The sequence below is a fragment of the Rhinoderma darwinii genome, unplaced genomic scaffold (assembly GCF_050947455.1).
Source record: "Rhinoderma darwinii isolate aRhiDar2 unplaced genomic scaffold, aRhiDar2.hap1 Scaffold_585, whole genome shotgun sequence".
Taxonomy (NCBI): domain Eukaryota; kingdom Metazoa; phylum Chordata; class Amphibia; order Anura; family Rhinodermatidae; genus Rhinoderma; species Rhinoderma darwinii.
In genome coordinates, this window is record NW_027464139.1 from 102,724 (window position 1) to 123,003 (window position 20,280).

Consider the following 20,280-nt stretch of genomic DNA (forward strand, 5'->3'; position numbering starts at 1 on the left):
TTTAATCGATTGTGAAACAAAATCTAAACGACATAATAAAAATTCAACCGCTCCACGGATTCCCAGACAGTCTCCCACACTGGTACTAGCGAGGCCTTAAGCTGTGTAACTTCTGCGATCTGACGAGAGAAGGCACATTCAGCTTAGAATGGCCATTGACATTAAATGCTTTAATCCATAGTCCTTTTTAATCGATTGTGAAACAAAATCTAAACGACATAATAAAAAGTCAACCGCACCACGGATTCCCAGACAGTCTCCCACACTGGTACTAGCGAGGCCTTAAGCTGTGTAACTTCTGCGATCTGACGAGAGCAGGCACATTCAGCTTAGAATGGCCATTGACGTTAAATGCTTTAATCCATAGTTCTATTTAATCTATTGTGAAACAAAATCTAAACGACATAATAAAAAGTCAACCGCACCACGGATTCCCAGACAGTCTCCCACACTGGTACTAGCGAGGCCTTAAGCTGTGTAACTTCTGCGATCTGACGAGAGCAGGAACATTCAGCTTAGAATGGCCATCGACATTAAACGCTTTAATCCATAGTCCTTTTTAATCGATTGTGAAACAAAATCTAAACGACATAATAAAAAGTCAACTGCACCACGGATTCCCAGACAGTCTCCCACACTGGTACTAGCGAGGTTTTAAGCTGTGTAACTTCTGCAATCTGACGAGAGCAGGGACATTCAGCTTAGAATGGCCATTGACATTAAATACTTTAATCCATAGTCCTTTTTAATCGATTGTGAATCAAAATATAAACGACATAATAAAAATTCAACCGCTCCACGGATTCACAGACAGTCTCCCACACTGGTACTAGCGAGGCCTTAAGCTGTGTAACTTCTGCGATCTGCCGAGAGCAGGCACATTCAGCTTAGAATTGCCATTGACATTAAAAGCCTTAATCCATAGTCCTATTTAATCTATTGTGAAACAAAATCTAAACAACATAATAAAAAGTCAACCGTACCACGGATTCCCAGAGAGTCTCCCACACTGGTACTAGCGAGGCCTTAAGTTGTGTATCTTTTGTGATCTGACGAGAGGAGGGACACTTAGCTTAGAATGGCCATTGACATTAAATGCTTTAATCCATAGTCCTTTTTAATCGATTGTGAAACAAAATCTAAACGACATAATAAAAATTCAACCGCACCACGGATTCCCAGACAGTCTCCCACACTGGTACTAGCGAGGCCTTAAGCTGTGTAACTTCTGCGTTCTGACGAGAGCAGGCACATTCAGCTTAGAATGGCCATTGACATTAAATGCTTTAATCCATAGTCCTTTTTAATCGATTGTGAAACAAAATCTAAACGACATAATAAAAAGTTAACCGCTCCACGGATTCCCAGACAGTCTCCCACACTGGTACTAGCGAGGTTTTAAGCTGTGTAACTTCTGCGATCTGACGAGAGCAGGGACATTCAGCTTAGAATGGCCATTGACATTAAATGCTTTAATTCATAGTCCTTTTTAATCGATTGTGAAACAAAATCTAAACGACATAAAAAAAGCTCAACCGCACCACGGATTCCCAGACAGTCTCCCACACTGGTACTAGTGAGGCCTTAAGCTGTGTAACTTCTGCGATCTGACGAGAGCAGGGACATTCAGCTTAGAATGGCCATTGACATTAAATGCTTTAATCCATAGTCCTTTTTAATCGATTGTGAAACAAAATCTAAACGACATAATAAAAATTCAACCGCACCATGGATTCCCAGACAGTCTCCCACACTGGTACTAGCGAGGCCTTAAGCTGTGTAACTTCTGCGATCTGACGAGAGCAGGCACATTCAGCTTAGAATGGCCATTGACGTTAAATGCTTTAATCCATAGTCCTATTTAATCTATTGTGAAACAAAATCTAAACGACATAATAAAAAGTCAACCGCACCACGGATTCCCAGACAGTCTCCCACATTGGTACTAGCGAGGCGTTAAGCTGTGTAAGTTCTGCGATCTAACAAGAGCAGGCACATTCAGCTTAGAATGGCCATTGACATTAAATGATTTAATCCATAGTCCTTTTTAATCGATTGTGAAACAAAATCTAAACGACATAATAAAAAGTCAACCGCACCACGGATTCCCAGACAGTCTCCCACACTGGTACTAGCGAGGCCTTAAGCTGTGTAACTTCCGCGATCTGACGATAGCAGGCACATTCAGCTTAGAATGGCCATTGACATTAGAAGCCTTAATCCATAGTCCTATTTAATCTATTGTGAAACAAAATCTAAACAACATAATAAAAAGTCAACCGCTCCGCGGATTCCCAGAGAGTCTCCCACACTGGTACTAGTGAGGCCTTAAGCTGTGTAACTTCTGTGTTCTGACGAGAGCAGGCACATTCAGCTTAGAATGGCCATTGACATTAAATGCTTTAATCCATAGTCCTTTTTAATCGATTGTGAAACAAAATCTAAACGACATAATAAAAAGTCAACCGCTCCACGGATTCCCAGACAGTCTCCCACACTGGTACTAGCGAGGTTTTAAGCTGTGTAACTTCTGCGATCTGACGAGAGCAGGGACATTCAGCTTAGAATGGCCATTGACATTAAATGCTTTAATTCATAGTCCTTTTTAATCGATTGTGAAACAAAATCTAAACGACATAAAAAAAGCTCAACCGCACAACGGATTCCCAGACAGTCTCCCACACTGGTACTAGTGAGGCCTTAAGCTGTGTAACTTCTGCGATCTGACGAGAGCAGGGACATTCAGCTTAGAATGGCCATTGACGTTAAATGCTTTAATCCATAGTCCTTTTTAATCGATTGTGAAACAAAATCTAAACGACATAATAAAAATTCAACCGCACCATGGATTCCCAGACAGTCTCCCACACTGGTACTAGCGAGGCCTTAAGCTGTGTAACTTCTGCGATGTGACGAGAGCAGGCACATTCAGCTTAGAATGGCCATTGACGTTAAATGCTTTAATCCATAGTCCTATTTAATCTATTGTGAAACAAAATCTAAACGACATAATAAAAAGTCAACCGCACCACGGATTCCCAGACAGTCTCCCACATTGGTACTAGCGAGGCGTTAAGCTGTGTAAGTTCTGCGATCTAACAAGAGCAGGCACATTCAGCTTAGAATGGCCATTGACATTAAATGCTTTAATCCATAGTCCTTTTTAATCGATTGTGAAACAAAATCTAAACGACATAATAAAACGTCAACCGCACCATGGATTCCCAGACAGTCTCCCACACTGGTACTAGCGAGGTTTTAAGCTGTGTAACTTCTGCGATCTGACGAGAGCAGGGACGTTCAGCTTAGAATGGCCATTGACATTAAATGCTTTAATCCATAGTCCTTTTTAATCGATTGTGAAACAAAATCTAAACGACATAATAAAAATTCAACCGCACCACGGATTCCCAGACAGTCTCCCACACTGGTACCAGCGAGGCCTTAAGCTGTGTAACTTCTGCGATCTGACGAGAGCAGGCACATTCAGCTTAGAATGGCCATTGACGTTTAATGCTTTAATCCATAGTCCTATTTAATCTATTGTGAAACAAAATCTAAACGACATAATAAAAAGTCAACCGCACCACGGATTCCCAGACAGTCTCCCACACTGGTACTAGCGAGGCGTTAAGCTGTGTAACTTCTGCGATCTAACGAGAGCAGGCACATTCAGCTTAGAATAGCCATTGACATTAAATGCTTTAATCCATAGTCCTTTTTAATCGATTGTTAAACAAAATCTAAACAACATAATAAAAAGTCAACCGCTCCGCGGATTCCCAGAGAGTCTCCCACACTGGTACTAGTGAGGCCTTAAGCTGTGTAACTTCTGTGTTCTGACGAGAGCAGGTACATTCAGCTTAGAATGGCCTTTGACGTTAAATGCTATAAACCATAGTCCTATTTAATCTATTGTGAAACAAAATCTAAACGACATATTAAAAAGTCAACCGCACCACGGATTCCCAGACAGTCTCCCACACTGGTACTAGCGAGGCCTTAAGCTGTGTAACTTCTGCGATCTGACGAGAGCAGGTACATTCAGCTTAGAATGGCCATTGACGTTAAATGCTTTAATCCATAGTCCTTTTTAATCGATTGTGAAACAAAATCGAAACGACATAATAAAAAGTCAACCGCACTACGGATTCCCAAACAGTCTCCCACACTGGTACTAGCGAGGCCTTAAGCTGTGTAACTTCTGCGTTCTGACGAGAGCAGGCACATTCAGCTTAGAATGGCCATTGACATTAAATGATTTAATCCATAGTCCTTTTTAATCGATTGTGAAACAAAATCTAAACGACATAATAAAAAGTCAACCGCACCACGGATTCCCAGACAGTCTCCCACACTGGAAATAGTGAGGCCTTAAGCTGTGTAACTTCTGCGATCTGACGAGAGCAGGCACATTCAGCTTAGAAAGGCCATTGACATTAAATGCTTTAATCCATAGTCCTTTTTAATCGATTGTGAAACAAAATCTAAACGACATAATAAAAAGTCAACCGCACCACGGATTCCCAGACAGTCTCCCACACTGGTACTAGCGAGGCCTTAAGCTGAGTAACTTCTGCGATCAGACGAGAGCAGGGACATTCAGCTGAGAATGGCCATTGACATTAAATTTTTTAATCCATAGTCCTTTTTTATCGATTGTGAAACAAAATATAAACGACATAATAAAAATTCAACCGTGCCACGGATTCCCAGACAGTCTCCCACACTGGTACTAGCGAGGCCTTAAGCTGTGTAACTTCTGCGATCTGACGAGAGCAGGAACATTCAGCTTAGAATGGCCATTGACGTTAAATGCTTTAATCTATAGTCCTATTTGATCTATTGTGAAACAAAATCTAAACGACATAATAAAAAGTCAACCGCACCACGGATTCCCAGACAGTCTCCCACACTTGTACTAGCGAGGCCCTAAGCTGTGTAACTTCTACGATCTGACGAGAGCAGGCACATTCAGCTTAGAATGGCCATTGACATTAAATGCTTTAATCCATAGTCCTTTTTAATCGATTGTGAAACAAAATCTAAACGACATAATAAAAAGTCAACCGCACCACGGATTCCCAGACAGTCTCCCACACTGGTACTAGCGAGGCCTTAAGCTGTGTAACTTCTGCGATCTGACGAGAGCAGGCACATTCAGCTTAGAATGGCCATTGACATTAAATGCTTTAATCCATAGTCCTATTTAATCTATTGTGAAACAAAATCTAAACGACATAATAAAAAGTCAACCGCACCACGGATTCCCAGACAGTCTCCCACACTGGTACTAGCGAGGCCTTAAGCTGTGTAACTTCTGCGATCTGACGAGAGCAGGCACATTCAGCTTAGAATGGCCATTGACGTTAAATGCTTTAATCCATAGTTCTATTTAATCTATTGTGAAACAAAATCTAAACGACATAATAAAAAGTCAACCGCACCACGGATTCCCAGACAGTCTCCCACACTGGTACTAGCGAGGCCTTAAGCTGTGTAACTTCTGCGATCTGACGAGAGCAGGAACATTCAGCTTAGAATGGCCATCGACATTAAACGCTTTAATCCATAGTCCTTTTTAATCGATTGTGAAACAAAATCTAAACGACATAATAAAAAGTCAACTGCACCACGGATTCCCAGACAGTCTCCCACACTGGTACTAGCGAGGTTTTAAGCTGTGTAACTTCTGCAATCTGACGAGAGCAGGGACATTCAGCTTAGAATGGCCATTGACATTAAATACTTTAATCCATAGTCCTTTTTAATCGATTGTGAATCAAAATATAAACGACATAATAAAAATTCAACCGCTCCACGGATTCACAGACAGTCTCCCACACTGGTACTAGCGAGGCCTTAAGCTGTGTAACTTCTGCGATCTGCCGAGAGCAGGCACATTCAGCTTAGAATTGCCATTGACATTAAAAGCCTTAATCCATAGTCCTATTTAATCTATTGTGAAACAAAATCTAAACAACATAATAAAAAGTCAACCGTACCACGGATTCCCAGAGAGTCTCCCACACTGGTACTAGCGAGGCCTTAAGTTGTGTATCTTTTGTGATCTGACGAGAGGAGGGACACTTAGCTTAGAATGGCCATTGACATTAAATGCTTTAATCCATAGTCCTTTTTAATCGATTGTGAAACAAAATCTAAACGACATAATAAAAATTCAACCGCACCACGGATTCCCAGACAGTCTCCCACACTGGTACTAGCGAGGCCTTAAGCTGTGTAACTTCTGCGTTCTGACGAGAGCAGGCACATTCAGCTTAGAATGGCCATTGACATTAAATGCTTTAATCCATAGTCCTTTTTAATCGATTGTGAAACAAAATCTAAACGACATAATAAAAAGTTAACCGCTCCACGGATTCCCAGACAGTCTCCCACACTGGTACTAGCGAGGTTTTAAGCTGTGTAACTTCTGCGATCTGACGAGAGCAGGGACATTCAGCTTAGAATGGCCATTGACATTAAATGCTTTAATTCATAGTCCTTTTTAATCGATTGTGAAACAAAATCTAAACGACATAAAAAAAGCTCAACCGCACCACGGATTCCCAGACAGTCTCCCACACTGGTACTAGTGAGGCCTTAAGCTGTGTAACTTCTGCGATCTGACGAGAGCAGGGACATTCAGCTTAGAATGGCCATTGACATTAAATGCTTTAATCCATAGTCCTTTTTAATCGATTGTGAAACAAAATCTAAACGACATAATAAAAATTCAACCGCACCATGGATTCCCAGACAGTCTCCCACACTGGTACTAGCGAGGCCTTAAGCTGTGTAACTTCTGCGATCTGACGAGAGCAGGCACATTCAGCTTAGAATGGCCATTGACGTTAAATGCTTTAATCCATAGTCCTATTTAATCTATTGTGAAACAAAATCTAAACGACATAATAAAAAGTCAACCGCACCACGGATTCCCAGACAGTCTCCCACATTGGTACTAGCGAGGCGTTAAGCTGTGTAAGTTCTGCGATCTAACAAGAGCAGGCACATTCAGCTTAGAATGGCCATTGACATTAAATGATTTAATCCATAGTCCTTTTTAATCGATTGTGAAACAAAATCTAAACGACATAATAAAAAGTCAACCGCACCACGGATTCCCAGACAGTCTCCCACACTGGTACTAGCGAGGCCTTAAGCTGTGTAACTTCCGCGATCTGACGATAGCAGGCACATTCAGCTTAGAATGGCCATTGACATTAGAAGCCTTAATCCATAGTCCTATTTAATCTATTGTGAAACAAAATCTAAACAACATAATAAAAAGTCAACCGCTCCGCGGATTCCCAGAGAGTCTCCCACACTGGTACTAGTGAGGCCTTAAGCTGTGTAACTTCTGTGTTCTGACGAGAGCAGGCACATTCAGCTTAGAATGGCCATTGACATTAAATGCTTTAATCCATAGTCCTTTTTAATCGATTGTGAAACAAAATCTAAACGACATAATAAAAAGTCAACCGCTCCACGGATTCCCAGACAGTCTCCCACACTGGTACTAGCGAGGTTTTAAGCTGTGTAACTTCTGCGATCTGACGAGAGCAGGGACATTCAGCTTAGAATGGCCATTGACATTAAATGCTTTAATTCATAGTCCTTTTTAATCGATTGTGAAACAAAATCTAAACGACATAAAAAAAGCTCAACCGCACAACGGATTCCCAGACAGTCTCCCACACTGGTACTAGTGAGGCCTTAAGCTGTGTAACTTCTGCGATCTGACGAGAGCAGGGACATTCAGCTTAGAATGGCCATTGACGTTAAATGCTTTAATCCATAGTCCTTTTTAATCGATTGTGAAACAAAATCTAAACGACATAATAAAAATTCAACCGCACCATGGATTCCCAGACAGTCTCCCACACTGGTACTAGCGAGGCCTTAAGCTGTGTAACTTCTGCGATGTGACGAGAGCAGGCACATTCAGCTTAGAATGGCCATTGACGTTAAATGCTTTAATCCATAGTCCTATTTAATCTATTGTGAAACAAAATCTAAACGACATAATAAAAAGTCAACCGCACCACGGATTCCCAGACAGTCTCCCACATTGGTACTAGCGAGGCGTTAAGCTGTGTAAGTTCTGCGATCTAACAAGAGCAGGCACATTCAGCTTAGAATGGCCATTGACATTAAATGCTTTAATCCATAGTCCTTTTTAATCGATTGTGAAACAAAATCTAAACGACATAATAAAACGTCAACCGCACCATGGATTCCCAGACAGTCTCCCACACTGGTACTAGCGAGGTTTTAAGCTGTGTAACTTCTGCGATCTGACGAGAGCAGGGACGTTCAGCTTAGAATGGCCATTGACATTAAATGCTTTAATCCATAGTCCTTTTTAATCGATTGTGAAACAAAATCTAAACGACATAATAAAAATTCAACCGCACCACGGATTCCCAGACAGTCTCCCACACTGGTACCAGCGAGGCCTTAAGCTGTGTAACTTCTGCGATCTGACGAGAGCAGGCACATTCAGCTTAGAATGGCCATTGACGTTTAATGCTTTAATCCATAGTCCTATTTAATCTATTGTGAAACAAAATCTAAACGACATAATAAAAAGTCAACCGCACCACGGATTCCCAGACAGTCTCCCACACTGGTACTAGCGAGGCGTTAAGCTGTGTAACTTCTGCGATCTAACGAGAGCAGGCACATTCAGCTTAGAATAGCCATTGACATTAAATGCTTTAATCCATAGTCCTTTTTAATCGATTGTTAAACAAAATCTAAACAACATAATAAAAAGTCAACCGCTCCGCGGATTCCCAGAGAGTCTCCCACACTGGTACTAGTGAGGCCTTAAGCTGTGTAACTTCTGTGTTCTGACGAGAGCAGGTACATTCAGCTTAGAATGGCCTTTGACGTTAAATGCTATAAACCATAGTCCTATTTAATCTATTGTGAAACAAAATCTAAACGACATATTAAAAAGTCAACCGCACCACGGATTCCCAGACAGTCTCCCACACTGGTACTAGCGAGGCCTTAAGCTGTGTAACTTCTGCGATCTGACGAGAGCAGGTACATTCAGCTTAGAATGGCCATTGACGTTAAATGCTTTAATCCATAGTCCTTTTTAATCGATTGTGAAACAAAATCGAAACGACATAATAAAAAGTCAACCGCACTACGGATTCCCAAACAGTCTCCCACACTGGTACTAGCGAGGCCTTAAGCTGTGTAACTTCTGCGTTCTGACGAGAGCAGGCACATTCAGCTTAGAATGGCCATTGACATTAAATGATTTAATCCATAGTCCTTTTTAATCGATTGTGAAACAAAATCTAAACGACATAATAAAAAGTCAACCGCACCACGGATTCCCAGACAGTCTCCCACACTGGAACTAGTGAGGCCTTAAGCTGTGTAACTTCTGCGATCTGACGAGAGCAGGCACATTCAGCTTAGAAAGGCCATTGACATTAAATGCTTTAATCCATAGTCCTTTTTAATCGATTGTGAAACAAAATCTAAACGACATAATAAAAAGTCAACCGCACCACGGATTCCCAGACAGTCTCCCACACTGGTACTAGCGAGGCCTTAAGCTGAGTAACTTCTGCGATCAGACGAGAGCAGGGACATTCAGCTGAGAATGGCCATTGACATTAAATTTTTTAATCCATAGTCCTTTTTTATCGATTGTGAAACAAAATATAAACGACATAATAAAAATTCAACCGCGCCACGGATTCCCAGACAGTCTCCCACACTGGTACTAGCGAGGCCTTAAGCTGTGTAACTTCTGCGATCTGACGAGAGCAGGAACATTCAGCTTAGAATGGCCATTGACGTTAAATGCTTTAATCTATAGTCCTATTTGATCTATTGTGAAACAAAATCTAAACGACATAATAAAAAGTCAACCGCACCACGGATTCCCAGACAGTCTCCCACACTTGTACTAGCGAGGCCCTAAGCTGTGTAACTTCTACGATCTGACGAGAGCAGGCACATTCAGCTTAGAATGGCCATTGACATTAAATGCTTTAATCCATAGTCCTTTTTAATCGATTGTGAAACAAAATCTAAACGACATAATAAAAAGTCAACCGCACCACGGATTCCCAGACAGTCTCCCACACTGGTACTAGCGAGGCCTTAAGCTGTGTAACTTCTGCGATCTGACGAGAGGAGGCACATTCAGCATAGAATGGCCATTGACATTAAATGCTTTAATCCATAGTCCTTTTTAATCGATTGTGAAACAAAATCTAAACGACATAATAAAAAGTCAACCGCACCACAGATTCCCAGACAGTCTCCCACACTGGTACTAGCGAGGCGTTAAGCTGTGTAACTTCTGCGATCTAACGAGAGCAGGCACATTCAGCTTAGAATGGCCATTGACATTAAATGTTATAATCCATAGTCCTTTTTAATCGATTGTGAAACAAAATCTAAACGACATAATAAAAAGTCAACCGCACCACGGATTCCCAGACAGTCTCCCACACTGGTACTAGCGAGGCGTTAAGCTGTGTAACTTCTGCGATCTAACGAGAGCAGGCACATTCAGCTTGGAATGGCCATTGACATTAAATGCTTTAATCCATAGTCCTTTTTAATCGATTGTGAAACAAAATCTAAACGACATAATAAAAAGTCAACCGCACCACGGACTCCCAGCCAGTCTCCCACACTGGTACGAGCGAGGCCTTAAGCTGTGTAACTTCTGCGATCTGACGAGAGCAGGCACATTCAGCTTAGAATGGCCATTGACGTTAAATGCTTTAATCCATAGTCCTATTTAATCTATTGTGAAACAAAATCTAAACGACATAATAAAAAGTCAACCGCACCATGGATTCCCAGACAGTCTCCCACACTGGTACTAGAGAGGCCTTAAGCTGTGTAACTTCTGCGATCTGACGAGAGCAGGAACATTCAGCTTAGAAGGGCCATTGACATTAAAAGGCTTAATCCATAGTCCTATTTAATCTATTGTGAAACAAAATCTAAACAACATAATAAAAAGTCAACCGCACCACGGATTCCCAGACAGTCTCCCACAATGGTACTAGCGAGGCCTTAAGCTGTGTAACTTCTGCGATCTGACGAGAGCAGGGACATTCAGCTTAGAATGGCCATTGACATTAAATGCTTTAATCCATAGTCCTTTTTAATCTATTGTGAAACAAAATCTAAACGACATAATAAAAATGCAACCCCACCACGGATTCCCAGACAGTCTCCCACACTGGTACTAGCGAGGACTTAAGCTGTGTAACTTCTGCGTTCTGACGAGAGCAGGCACATTCACCTTAGAATGGCCATTGACGTTAAATGCTTTAATCCATAGTCCTATTTAATCTATTGTGAAACAAAATCTAAACGACATAATAAAAAGTCAACCGCACCACGGATTCCCAGACAGTCTCCCACACTGGTACTAGTGAGGCCTTAGGGTATGTGCACACACACTAATTACGTCCGTAAATGACGGACGTATTTCGGCCGCAAGTAGTGGACCGAACACAGTGCAGGGAGCCGGGATCCTAGCATCATACTTATGTACGACGCTAGGAGTCCCTGCCTCTCTGTGGAACTACTGTCCCGTACTGAAAACATGATTACAGTACGGGACAGTTGTCCTGCAGAGAGGCAGGGACTCCTAGCATCGTATATAACTATGATGCTAGGAGCCCGGCTCCCTGCAGTGTGTTCGGTCCGGTACTTGCGGCCGAAATACGTCCATCAATTACGGACGTAATTAGTGTGTGTGCACATACCCTTAAGCTGTGTAACTTCTGCGATCTGACGAGAGCAGGCACATTCAGCTTAGAATGGCCATTGACATTAAATGATTTAATCCATAGTCCTTTTTAATCGATTGTGAAACAAAATCTAAACGACATAATAAAAAGTCAACCGCACCACGGATTCCCAGACAGTCTCCCACACTGGTACTTGTGAGGCCTTAAGCTGTGTAACTTCTGCGATCTGACGAGAGCAGGCACATTCAGCTTAGAATGGCCATTGACGTTAAATGCTTTAATCCATAGTCCTATTTAATCTATTGTGAAACAAAATCTAAACGACATAATAAAAAGTCAACCGCACCATGGATTCCCAGACAGTCTCCCACACTGGTACTAGAGAGGCCTTAAGCTATGTAACTTCTGCGATCTGACGAGAGCAGGAACATTCAGCTTAGAAGGGCCATTGACATTAAAAGGCTTAATCCATAGTCCTATTTAATCTATTGTGAAACAAAATCTAAACAACATAATAAAAAGTCAACCGCACCACGGATTCCCAGACAGTCTCCCACAATGGTACTAGCGAGGCCTTAAGCTGTGTAACTTCTGCGATCTGACGAGAGCAGGGACATTCAGCTTAGAATGGCCATTGACATTAAATGCTTTAATCCATAGTCCTTTTTAATCTATTGTGAAACAAAATCTAAACGACATAATAAAAATGCAACCCCACCACGGATTCCCAGACAGTCTCCCACACTGGTACTAGCGAGGACTTAAGCTGTGTAACTTCTGCGTTCTGACGAGAGCAGGCACATTCACCTTAGAATGGCCATTGACGTTAAATGCTTTAATCCATAGTCCTATTTAATCTATTGTGAAACAAAATCTAAACGACATAATAAAAAGTCAACCGCACCACGGATTCCCAGACAGTCTCCCACACTGGTACTAGTGAGGCCTTAGGGTATGTGCACACACACTAATTACGTCCGTAAATGACGGACGTATTTCGGCCGCAAGTAGTGGACCGAACACAGTGCAGGGAGCCGGGCTCCTAGCATCATACTTATGTACGACGCTAGGAGTCCCTGCCTCTCTGTGGAACTACTGTCCCGTACTGAAAACATGATTACAGTACGGGACAGTTGTCCTGCAGAGAGGCAGGGACTCCTAGCATCGTATATAACTATGATGCTAGGAGCCCGGCTCCCTGCAGTGTGTTCGGTCCGGTACTTGCGGCCGAAATACGTCCATCAATTACGGACGTAATTAGTGTGTGTGCACATACCCTTAAGCTGTGTAACTTCTGCGATCTGACGAGAGCAGGCACATTCAGCTTAGAATGGCCATTGACATTAAATGATTTAATCCATAGTCCTTTTTAATCGATTGTGAAACAAAATCTAAACGACATAATAAAAAGTCAACCGCACCACGGATTCCCAGACAGTCTCCCACACTGGTACTTGTGAGGCCTTAAGCTGTGTAACTTCTGCGATCTGACGAGAGCAGGCACATTCAGCTTAGAATGGCCATTGACATTAAATGCTTTAATCCATAGTCCTTTTTAATCGATTGTGAAACAAAATATAAAGGACATAATAAAAACTCAACCGCACCACGGATTCCAAGACAGTCTCCCACACTGGTACTAGCGAGGCCTTAAGCTGTGTAACTTCTGCGATCTGACGAGAGCAGGCACATTCAGCTTAGAATGGCCATTGACGTTAAATGCTTTAATCCATAGTCCTATTTGATCTATTGTGAAACAAAATCTAAACGACATAATAAAAAGTCAACCGTACCACGGATTCCCAGACAGCCTCCCACACTGGTACTAGCGAGGCCTTAAGCTGTGTAACTTCTGCGTTCTGACGAGAGCAGGCACATTCAGCTTAGAATGGCCATTGACATTAAATGCTTTAATCCATAGTCCTTTTTAATCGATTGTGAAACAAAATCTAAACTACATAATAAAAAGTCAACCGCACCACGGATTCCCAGACAGTCTCCCACACTGGTCCTAGCGAGGCCTTAAGCTGTGTAACTTCTGTGATCTGACGAGAGCAGGGACATTCAGCTTAGAAGGGCCATTGACATTAAAAGCCTTAATCCATAGTCCTATTTAATCTATTGTGAAACAAAATCTAAACAACATAATAAAAAGTCAACCGCACCACGGATTCCCAGACAGTCTCCCACACTGGTCCTAGCGAGGCCTTAAGCTGTGTAACTTCTGTGATCTGACGAGAGCAGGGACATTCAGCTTAGAATGGCCATTGACATTAAATGCTTTAATCCATAGTCCTTTTTAATCGATTGTGAAACAAAATCTAAACGACATAATAAAAATGCAACCGCACCACGGATTCCCAGACAGTCTCCCACACTGGTACTAGCGAGGCCTTAAGCTGTGTAACTTCTGCGTTCTGATGAGAGCAGGCACATTCAGCTTAGAATGGCCATTGACTTTAAAAGCCTTAATCCATAGTCCTATTTAATCTATTGTGAAACAAAATCTAAACAACATAATAAAAAGTCAACCGCACCACAGATTCCCAGAGAGTCTCCCACACTGGTACTAGCGAGGCCTTAAGCTGTGTAACTTCTGCGATCTGACGAGAGCAGGCACATTCAGCTTGGAATGGCCATTGACATTAAATGCTTTAATCCATAGTCCTTTTTAATCGATTGTGAAACAAAATCTAAACGACATAATAAAAAGTCAACCGCACCACGGATTCCCAGACAGTCTCCCACACTGGTACTAGCGAGGCCTTAAGCTGTGTAACTTCTGCGATCTGACGAGAGCAGGCACATTCAGCTTAGAATGGCCATTGACGTTAAATGCTTTAATCCATAGTCCTATTTAATCTATTGTGAAACAAAATCTAAACGACATAATAAAAAGTCAACCGCACCACGGATTCCCAGACAGTCTCCCACACTGGTACTAGCGAGGCCTTAAGCTGTGTAACTTCTGCGATCTGACGAGAGCAGGCACATTCAGCTTAGAATGGCCATTGACTTTAAATGCTTTAATCCATAGTCCTTTTTAATCGATTGTGAAACAAAATCTAAACGACATAATAAAAAGTCAACCGCACCACGGATTCCCAGACAGTCTCCCACACTGGTACTAGCGAGGCCTTAAGCTGAGTAACTTCTGCGATCTGACGAGAGCAGGGACACTCAGCTTAGAATGGCCATTGACATTAAATGCTTTAATCCATAGTCCTTTTTAATCGATTGTGAAACAAAATCTAAACGACATAATAGAAAGTCAACCGCACCACTGATTCCCAGACAGTCTCCCACACTGGTACTAGCGAGGCCTTAAGCTGTGTACCTTCTGCGATCTGACGAGAGCAGGCACATTCAGCTTAGAATGGCCATTGACATTAAATGCTTTAATCCATAGTCCTTTTTAATCGATTGTGAAACAAAATCTAAACGACATAATAAAAAGTCAACCGCACCACGGATTCCCAGACAGTCTCCCACACTGGTACTAGCGAGGCCTTAGGCTGTGTAACTTCTGCGATCTGACGAGAGCAGGCACATTCAGCTTAGAATGGCCATTGACATTAAATGCTTTAATCCATAGTCCTTTTTAATCGATTGTGAAACAAAATCTAAACGACATAATAAAAAGTCAACCGCACCACGGATTCCCAGACAGTCTCCCACACTGGTACTAGCGAGGCCTTAAGCTGTGTAACTTCTGCGATCTGACGAGAGCAGGCACATTCAGCTTAAAATGGCCATTGCCATTAAAAGCTTTAATCCATAGTTCTTTTTAATCGATTGTGAAACAAAATCTAAACGACATAATAAAAAGTCAACCGCACCACGGATTCCCAGACAGTCTCCCACACTGGTTCTAGCGAGGCCTTAAGCTGTGTAGCTTCTGCGATCTGACGAGAGCAGGCACATTCAGCTTAGAATGGCCATTGACTTTAAAAGCCTTAATCCATAGTCCTATTTAATCTATTGTGAAACAAAATCTAAACAACATAATACAAAGTCAACCGCACCACAGATTCCCAGAGAGTCTCCCACACTGGTACTAGCGAGGCCTTAAGCTGTGTAACTTCTGCGATCTGACGAGAGCAGGCACATTCAGCTTAGAATGGCCTTTGACATTAAATGCTTTAATCCATAGTCCTTTTTAAATCGATTGTGAAACAAAATCTAAACGACATAATAAAAAGTCAACCGCACCACGGATTCCCAGACAGTCTCCCACACTGGTACTAGCGAGGCCTTAAGCTGTGTAACTTCTGCGATCTGACGAGAGCAGGCACATTCAGCTTAGAATGGCCATTGACATTAAATGCTTTAATCCATAGTCCTTTTTAATCGATTGTGAAACAAAATCTAAACAACATAATAAAAAGTCAACCGCACCACGGATTCCCAGACAGTCTCCCACACTGGTACTAGCGAGGCCTTAAGCTGTGTAACTTCTGCGATCTGACGAGAGAAGGCACATTCAGCTTAGAAAGGCCATTGACATTAAATGCTTTAATCCATAGTCCTTTTTAATCGATTGTGAAACAAAATCTAAACGACATAATAAAAAGTCAACCGCACCACGGATTCCCAGACAGTCTCCCACACTGGTTCTAGCGAGGCCTTAAGCTGTGTAACTTCTGCGATCTGACGAGAGCAGGCACATTCAGCTTAGAATGGCCATTGACTTTAAAAGCCTTAATCCATAGTCCTATTTAATCTATTGTGAAACAAAATCTAAACAACATAATAAAAAGTCAACCGCACCACAGATTCCCAGAGAGTCTCCCACACTGGTACTAGCGAGGCCTTAAGCTGTGTAACTTCTGCGATCTGACGAGAGCAGGCACATTCAGCTTAGAATGGCCATTGACATTAAATGCTTTAATCCATAGTCCTTTTTAATCGATTGTGAAACAAAATCTAAACTACATAATAAAAAGTCAACCGCAACACGGATTCCCAGACAGTCTCCCACACTGGTACTAGCGAGGCCTTAAGCTGTGTAACTTCTGCGATCTGACCAGAGCAGGGACATTCAGCTTAGAATAGTCATTGACATTAAATGCTTTAATCCATAGTCCTTTTTAATCGATTGTGAAACAAAATCTAAACGACATAATAAAAATTCAACCGCACCACGGATTCCCAGACAGTCTCCCACACTGGTACTAGCGAGGCCTTAAGCTGTGTAACTTATGCGATCTGACGAGAGCTGGCACATTCAGCTTAGAATGGCCATTGACATTAAATGCTTTAATCCATAGTCCTTTTTAATCGATTGTGAAACAAAATCTAAACGACATAATAAAAAGTCAACCGCACCACGGATTCCCAGACAGTCTCCCACACTGGTTCTAGCGAGGCCTTAAGCTGTGTAACTTCTGCGATCAGATGAGAACAGGCACATTCAGCTTAGAATGGCCATTGACTTTAAAAGTCTTAATCCATAGTCCTATTTAATCTATTGTGAAACAAAATCTAAACAACATAATAAAAAGTCAACCGCACCACAGATTCCCAGAGAGTCTCCCACACTGGTACTAGCGAGGCCTTAAGCTGTGTAACTTCTGCGATCTGACGAGAGTAGGCACATTCAGCTTAGAATGGCCATTGACATTAAATGCTTTAATCCATAGTCCTTTTTAATCGAATGTGAAACAAAATCTAAACGACATAATAAAAAGTCAACCGCACCACGGATTCCCAGACAGTCTCTCACACTGGTACTAGCGAGGCCTTAAGCTGCGTAACTTCTGCAAACTGACGAGAGCAGGCACATTCAGCTTAAAATGGCCATTGACGTTAAATGCTTTAATCCATAGTCCTATTTAATCTATTGTGAAACAAAATCTAAACGACATAATAAAAAGTCAACCGCACCACGGATTCCCAGACAGTCTCCCACACTGGTACTAGCGAGGCCTTAAACTGTGTAACTTCTGCGATCTGATGAGAGCAGGCACATTCAGTTTAGAATGGCCATTGACATTAAATGCTTTAATCCATAGTCCTTTTTAATCGATTGTGAAACAAAATCTAAACGACATAATAAAAAGTCAACCGCAACACGGATTCCCAGACAGTCTCCCACAATGGTACTAGCGAGGCCTTAAGCTGTGTAACTTCTGCGATCTGACGAGAGCAGGCACATTCAGCTTAGAATGGCCATTGACTTTAAAAGCCTTAATCCATAGTCCTATTTAATCTATTGTGAAACAAAATCTAAACAACATAATAAAAAGTCAACCCCACCACAGATTCCCAGAGAGTCTCCCACACTGGTACTAGCGAGGCCTTAAGCTGTGTAACTTCTGCGATCTGACGAGAGCAAGCACATTCAGCTTAGAATGGCCATTGACATTAAATGCTTTAATCCATAGTCCTTTTTAATCGAATGTGAAACAAAATCTAAACGACATAATAAAAAGTCAACCGCACCACGGATTCCCAGACAGTCTCCCACACTGGTACTGGTGAGGCGTTAAGCTGTGTAACTCCTGCGTTCTAACGAGAGAAGGCAAATTCAGCTTAGAATGGCCATTGACATTAAAAGCCTTAATCCAAAGTCCTATTTAATCTATTGTGAAACAAAATCTAAACAACATAATAAAAAGTCAACCGCACCACGGATTCCCAGACAGTCTCCCACACTGGTACTAGCGAGGCCTTAAGCTGTGTAACTTCTGCGATCTGACGAGAGCAGGCACATTCAGCTTAGAATGGCCATTGACATTAAATGCTTTAATCCATAGTCCTTTTTAATCGATTGTGAAACAAAATCTAAACGACATAATAAAAAGTCAACCGCACCACGTATTCCCAGACAGTCTCCCACACTGGTACTAGCGAGGCCTTAAGCTGTGTAACTTCTGCGATCTGACGAGAGCAGGCACATTCAGCTTAGAATGGCCATTGACATTAAATGCTTTAATCCATAGTCCTTTTTAATCGATTGTGAAACAAAATCTAAACGACATAATAAAAAGTCAACCGCACCACGGATTCCCAGACAGTCTCCCACACTGGTACTAGCGAGGCCTTAAGCTGTGTAACTTCTGCTATCTGACGAGAGCAGGGACATTCAGATTAGAATGGCCATTGACATTAAATGCTTTAATCCATAGTCCTTTTTAATCTATTGTGAAACAAAATCTAAACGACATAATAAAAAGTCAACCGCACCACGGATTCCCAGACAGTCTCCCACACTGGTACTAGCGAGGCCTTAAGCTGTGTAACTTCTGCGATCTGACGAGAGCAGGCACATTCAGCTTAGAATGGCCATAGACATTAAAAGCCTTAATCCATAGTCCTATTTAATCTATTGTGAAACAAAATCTAAACGACTTAATAAAAAGTCAACCGCACCACGGATTCCCAGACAGTCTCCCACACTGGTACTAGCGAGGCCTTAAGCTGTGTAACTTCTGCGATCTGACGAGAGCAGGCACATTCAGCTTAGAATGGCCATTGACATTATATGCTTTAATCCATAGTCCTTTTAATCGATTGTGAAACAAAATCTAAACGACATAATAAAAAGTCAACCGCACCACGGATTCCCAGACAGTCTCCCACACTGGTACTAGCGAGGCCTTAAGCTGTGTAACTTCTGCGATCTGACGAGAGCAGGCACATTCAGCTTAGAATGGCCATTGACGTTAAATGCTTTAATCCAGAGTCCTATTTAATCTATTGTGAAACAAAATCTAAACGACATAATAAAAAGTCAACCGCACCACGGATTCCCAGACAGTCTCCCACACTGGTACTAGCGAGGCCTTAACCCCTTAAGGACGCAGCCTAGTTTTGGCCTTAAGGCTCAGAGCCCATTTTTCAAATCTGACATATTTCACTTTATGTGGTAATAACGTGGGAATGCTTAAACCTACCCAAGCGATTCTGAGATTGTTTTCTCGTGACACATTGGGCTTCATGTTCGTGGTAAAATTTGGTCGATATATTCAGTGTTTATTGGTGAAAAATTGCAAAATTTTGAGAAAATTTTGAAAAAATTGCATTTTTCAGAATTTAAATGCATCTGCTTGTAAAACAGACGGATATACCACCCACAATAGTCACTAGTTCACATTTCCCATATGTCTACTTTAGATTGGCATCGTTTTTTGAACATTCTTTTATTTTTCTTGGACGTTACAAGGCTTAGAACATAAACTGCAATTTCTCATATTTTTAAGAAAATGTCAAAAGCCTTTTTTTTAAGGTACCTGTTCAGTTCTGAAGTGGCTTTGAGGGGCCTATGTATTAGAAACCCTGATAAAACACCCCATTTTAAAAACTAGACCCCTCAAAGTATTCAAAACAGCATTTAGAAAGTTTTTTAACCCTTCAGGCATTTCACAGGAATTAAAGCAAAGTGGAGGTGAACTTTGCAAATTTCATTTTTCTTGCGGAATTTCAATTTTATTCATTTTTTTTTCTGTAACAAAGAAGGTTTTACCAGAGAAACACTACTAAATATGTATTGTCCAGATTATGCAGTTTTTAGAAATGTCCC

General features: G+C 41.7%; 72 pseudogenes; all 72 read right to left on the reverse strand.

Annotated features, from left to right (window-relative positions):
- Positions 1-227: 227 nt before the first annotated feature.
- Positions 228-346, reverse strand: LOC142724660 (5S ribosomal RNA; annotated as a pseudogene).
- A 67-nt stretch (positions 347-413) lies between these two features.
- On the reverse strand, positions 414-532 carry LOC142724412 (5S ribosomal RNA; annotated as a pseudogene).
- A 625-nt stretch (positions 533-1,157) lies between these two features.
- LOC142724435 (5S ribosomal RNA) lies at positions 1,158-1,276 on the reverse strand (annotated as a pseudogene).
- Positions 1,277-1,529: 253 nt separating this feature from the next.
- Positions 1,530-1,648, reverse strand: LOC142724517 (5S ribosomal RNA; annotated as a pseudogene).
- A 67-nt stretch (positions 1,649-1,715) lies between these two features.
- LOC142724581 (5S ribosomal RNA) lies at positions 1,716-1,834 on the reverse strand (annotated as a pseudogene).
- A 253-nt stretch (positions 1,835-2,087) lies between these two features.
- Positions 2,088-2,206, reverse strand: LOC142724594 (5S ribosomal RNA; annotated as a pseudogene).
- A 67-nt stretch (positions 2,207-2,273) lies between these two features.
- On the reverse strand, positions 2,274-2,392 carry LOC142724570 (5S ribosomal RNA; annotated as a pseudogene).
- Positions 2,393-2,459: 67 nt separating this feature from the next.
- LOC142724652 (5S ribosomal RNA) lies at positions 2,460-2,578 on the reverse strand (annotated as a pseudogene).
- A 67-nt stretch (positions 2,579-2,645) lies between these two features.
- Positions 2,646-2,764, reverse strand: LOC142724663 (5S ribosomal RNA; annotated as a pseudogene).
- A 625-nt stretch (positions 2,765-3,389) lies between these two features.
- LOC142724540 (5S ribosomal RNA) lies at positions 3,390-3,508 on the reverse strand (annotated as a pseudogene).
- Positions 3,509-3,575: 67 nt separating this feature from the next.
- LOC142724617 (5S ribosomal RNA) lies at positions 3,576-3,694 on the reverse strand (annotated as a pseudogene).
- A 67-nt stretch (positions 3,695-3,761) lies between these two features.
- LOC142724637 (5S ribosomal RNA) lies at positions 3,762-3,880 on the reverse strand (annotated as a pseudogene).
- Positions 3,881-3,947: 67 nt separating this feature from the next.
- On the reverse strand, positions 3,948-4,066 carry LOC142724653 (5S ribosomal RNA; annotated as a pseudogene).
- Positions 4,067-4,133: 67 nt separating this feature from the next.
- On the reverse strand, positions 4,134-4,252 carry LOC142724482 (5S ribosomal RNA; annotated as a pseudogene).
- A 253-nt stretch (positions 4,253-4,505) lies between these two features.
- On the reverse strand, positions 4,506-4,624 carry LOC142724495 (5S ribosomal RNA; annotated as a pseudogene).
- Positions 4,625-4,691: 67 nt separating this feature from the next.
- Positions 4,692-4,810, reverse strand: LOC142724601 (5S ribosomal RNA; annotated as a pseudogene).
- Positions 4,811-4,877: 67 nt separating this feature from the next.
- LOC142724583 (5S ribosomal RNA) lies at positions 4,878-4,996 on the reverse strand (annotated as a pseudogene).
- A 67-nt stretch (positions 4,997-5,063) lies between these two features.
- LOC142724672 (5S ribosomal RNA) lies at positions 5,064-5,182 on the reverse strand (annotated as a pseudogene).
- A 67-nt stretch (positions 5,183-5,249) lies between these two features.
- On the reverse strand, positions 5,250-5,368 carry LOC142724684 (5S ribosomal RNA; annotated as a pseudogene).
- A 67-nt stretch (positions 5,369-5,435) lies between these two features.
- LOC142724413 (5S ribosomal RNA) lies at positions 5,436-5,554 on the reverse strand (annotated as a pseudogene).
- A 625-nt stretch (positions 5,555-6,179) lies between these two features.
- Positions 6,180-6,298, reverse strand: LOC142724436 (5S ribosomal RNA; annotated as a pseudogene).
- A 253-nt stretch (positions 6,299-6,551) lies between these two features.
- LOC142724518 (5S ribosomal RNA) lies at positions 6,552-6,670 on the reverse strand (annotated as a pseudogene).
- Positions 6,671-6,737: 67 nt separating this feature from the next.
- LOC142724582 (5S ribosomal RNA) lies at positions 6,738-6,856 on the reverse strand (annotated as a pseudogene).
- A 253-nt stretch (positions 6,857-7,109) lies between these two features.
- On the reverse strand, positions 7,110-7,228 carry LOC142724595 (5S ribosomal RNA; annotated as a pseudogene).
- A 67-nt stretch (positions 7,229-7,295) lies between these two features.
- Positions 7,296-7,414, reverse strand: LOC142724571 (5S ribosomal RNA; annotated as a pseudogene).
- A 67-nt stretch (positions 7,415-7,481) lies between these two features.
- On the reverse strand, positions 7,482-7,600 carry LOC142724655 (5S ribosomal RNA; annotated as a pseudogene).
- A 67-nt stretch (positions 7,601-7,667) lies between these two features.
- On the reverse strand, positions 7,668-7,786 carry LOC142724664 (5S ribosomal RNA; annotated as a pseudogene).
- Positions 7,787-8,411: 625 nt separating this feature from the next.
- LOC142724541 (5S ribosomal RNA) lies at positions 8,412-8,530 on the reverse strand (annotated as a pseudogene).
- A 67-nt stretch (positions 8,531-8,597) lies between these two features.
- Positions 8,598-8,716, reverse strand: LOC142724618 (5S ribosomal RNA; annotated as a pseudogene).
- Positions 8,717-8,783: 67 nt separating this feature from the next.
- Positions 8,784-8,902, reverse strand: LOC142724638 (5S ribosomal RNA; annotated as a pseudogene).
- A 67-nt stretch (positions 8,903-8,969) lies between these two features.
- Positions 8,970-9,088, reverse strand: LOC142724699 (5S ribosomal RNA; annotated as a pseudogene).
- Positions 9,089-9,155: 67 nt separating this feature from the next.
- Positions 9,156-9,274, reverse strand: LOC142724483 (5S ribosomal RNA; annotated as a pseudogene).
- A 67-nt stretch (positions 9,275-9,341) lies between these two features.
- Positions 9,342-9,460, reverse strand: LOC142724593 (5S ribosomal RNA; annotated as a pseudogene).
- A 67-nt stretch (positions 9,461-9,527) lies between these two features.
- On the reverse strand, positions 9,528-9,646 carry LOC142724496 (5S ribosomal RNA; annotated as a pseudogene).
- Positions 9,647-9,713: 67 nt separating this feature from the next.
- On the reverse strand, positions 9,714-9,832 carry LOC142724527 (5S ribosomal RNA; annotated as a pseudogene).
- Positions 9,833-9,899: 67 nt separating this feature from the next.
- LOC142724584 (5S ribosomal RNA) lies at positions 9,900-10,018 on the reverse strand (annotated as a pseudogene).
- A 67-nt stretch (positions 10,019-10,085) lies between these two features.
- LOC142724666 (5S ribosomal RNA) lies at positions 10,086-10,204 on the reverse strand (annotated as a pseudogene).
- Positions 10,205-10,271: 67 nt separating this feature from the next.
- Positions 10,272-10,390, reverse strand: LOC142724615 (5S ribosomal RNA; annotated as a pseudogene).
- Positions 10,391-10,457: 67 nt separating this feature from the next.
- LOC142724661 (5S ribosomal RNA) lies at positions 10,458-10,576 on the reverse strand (annotated as a pseudogene).
- Positions 10,577-10,643: 67 nt separating this feature from the next.
- Positions 10,644-10,762, reverse strand: LOC142724538 (5S ribosomal RNA; annotated as a pseudogene).
- A 67-nt stretch (positions 10,763-10,829) lies between these two features.
- Positions 10,830-10,948, reverse strand: LOC142724659 (5S ribosomal RNA; annotated as a pseudogene).
- A 67-nt stretch (positions 10,949-11,015) lies between these two features.
- Positions 11,016-11,134, reverse strand: LOC142724417 (5S ribosomal RNA; annotated as a pseudogene).
- A 770-nt stretch (positions 11,135-11,904) lies between these two features.
- On the reverse strand, positions 11,905-12,023 carry LOC142724421 (5S ribosomal RNA; annotated as a pseudogene).
- Positions 12,024-12,276: 253 nt separating this feature from the next.
- On the reverse strand, positions 12,277-12,395 carry LOC142724418 (5S ribosomal RNA; annotated as a pseudogene).
- A 770-nt stretch (positions 12,396-13,165) lies between these two features.
- Positions 13,166-13,284, reverse strand: LOC142724423 (5S ribosomal RNA; annotated as a pseudogene).
- A 67-nt stretch (positions 13,285-13,351) lies between these two features.
- LOC142724552 (5S ribosomal RNA) lies at positions 13,352-13,470 on the reverse strand (annotated as a pseudogene).
- A 67-nt stretch (positions 13,471-13,537) lies between these two features.
- On the reverse strand, positions 13,538-13,656 carry LOC142724484 (5S ribosomal RNA; annotated as a pseudogene).
- Positions 13,657-14,095: 439 nt separating this feature from the next.
- Positions 14,096-14,214, reverse strand: LOC142724474 (5S ribosomal RNA; annotated as a pseudogene).
- Positions 14,215-14,281: 67 nt separating this feature from the next.
- Positions 14,282-14,400, reverse strand: LOC142724493 (5S ribosomal RNA; annotated as a pseudogene).
- Positions 14,401-14,467: 67 nt separating this feature from the next.
- Positions 14,468-14,586, reverse strand: LOC142724691 (5S ribosomal RNA; annotated as a pseudogene).
- A 67-nt stretch (positions 14,587-14,653) lies between these two features.
- On the reverse strand, positions 14,654-14,772 carry LOC142724692 (5S ribosomal RNA; annotated as a pseudogene).
- Positions 14,773-14,839: 67 nt separating this feature from the next.
- Positions 14,840-14,958, reverse strand: LOC142724504 (5S ribosomal RNA; annotated as a pseudogene).
- Positions 14,959-15,025: 67 nt separating this feature from the next.
- LOC142724533 (5S ribosomal RNA) lies at positions 15,026-15,144 on the reverse strand (annotated as a pseudogene).
- A 67-nt stretch (positions 15,145-15,211) lies between these two features.
- Positions 15,212-15,330, reverse strand: LOC142724469 (5S ribosomal RNA; annotated as a pseudogene).
- A 67-nt stretch (positions 15,331-15,397) lies between these two features.
- LOC142724531 (5S ribosomal RNA) lies at positions 15,398-15,516 on the reverse strand (annotated as a pseudogene).
- Positions 15,517-15,583: 67 nt separating this feature from the next.
- On the reverse strand, positions 15,584-15,702 carry LOC142724587 (5S ribosomal RNA; annotated as a pseudogene).
- A 67-nt stretch (positions 15,703-15,769) lies between these two features.
- On the reverse strand, positions 15,770-15,888 carry LOC142724525 (5S ribosomal RNA; annotated as a pseudogene).
- A 68-nt stretch (positions 15,889-15,956) lies between these two features.
- LOC142724693 (5S ribosomal RNA) lies at positions 15,957-16,075 on the reverse strand (annotated as a pseudogene).
- Positions 16,076-16,142: 67 nt separating this feature from the next.
- On the reverse strand, positions 16,143-16,261 carry LOC142724636 (5S ribosomal RNA; annotated as a pseudogene).
- Positions 16,262-16,328: 67 nt separating this feature from the next.
- Positions 16,329-16,447, reverse strand: LOC142724555 (5S ribosomal RNA; annotated as a pseudogene).
- A 67-nt stretch (positions 16,448-16,514) lies between these two features.
- On the reverse strand, positions 16,515-16,633 carry LOC142724414 (5S ribosomal RNA; annotated as a pseudogene).
- Positions 16,634-17,072: 439 nt separating this feature from the next.
- On the reverse strand, positions 17,073-17,191 carry LOC142724580 (5S ribosomal RNA; annotated as a pseudogene).
- Positions 17,192-17,258: 67 nt separating this feature from the next.
- On the reverse strand, positions 17,259-17,377 carry LOC142724553 (5S ribosomal RNA; annotated as a pseudogene).
- A 253-nt stretch (positions 17,378-17,630) lies between these two features.
- LOC142724415 (5S ribosomal RNA) lies at positions 17,631-17,749 on the reverse strand (annotated as a pseudogene).
- Positions 17,750-17,816: 67 nt separating this feature from the next.
- Positions 17,817-17,935, reverse strand: LOC142724545 (5S ribosomal RNA; annotated as a pseudogene).
- A 67-nt stretch (positions 17,936-18,002) lies between these two features.
- Positions 18,003-18,121, reverse strand: LOC142724613 (5S ribosomal RNA; annotated as a pseudogene).
- A 253-nt stretch (positions 18,122-18,374) lies between these two features.
- LOC142724694 (5S ribosomal RNA) lies at positions 18,375-18,493 on the reverse strand (annotated as a pseudogene).
- Positions 18,494-18,560: 67 nt separating this feature from the next.
- LOC142724427 (5S ribosomal RNA) lies at positions 18,561-18,679 on the reverse strand (annotated as a pseudogene).
- Positions 18,680-18,746: 67 nt separating this feature from the next.
- On the reverse strand, positions 18,747-18,865 carry LOC142724614 (5S ribosomal RNA; annotated as a pseudogene).
- Positions 18,866-18,932: 67 nt separating this feature from the next.
- On the reverse strand, positions 18,933-19,051 carry LOC142724424 (5S ribosomal RNA; annotated as a pseudogene).
- Positions 19,052-19,118: 67 nt separating this feature from the next.
- LOC142724695 (5S ribosomal RNA) lies at positions 19,119-19,237 on the reverse strand (annotated as a pseudogene).
- Positions 19,238-19,303: 66 nt separating this feature from the next.
- LOC142724696 (5S ribosomal RNA) lies at positions 19,304-19,422 on the reverse strand (annotated as a pseudogene).
- Positions 19,423-20,280: the final 858 nt, after the last annotated feature.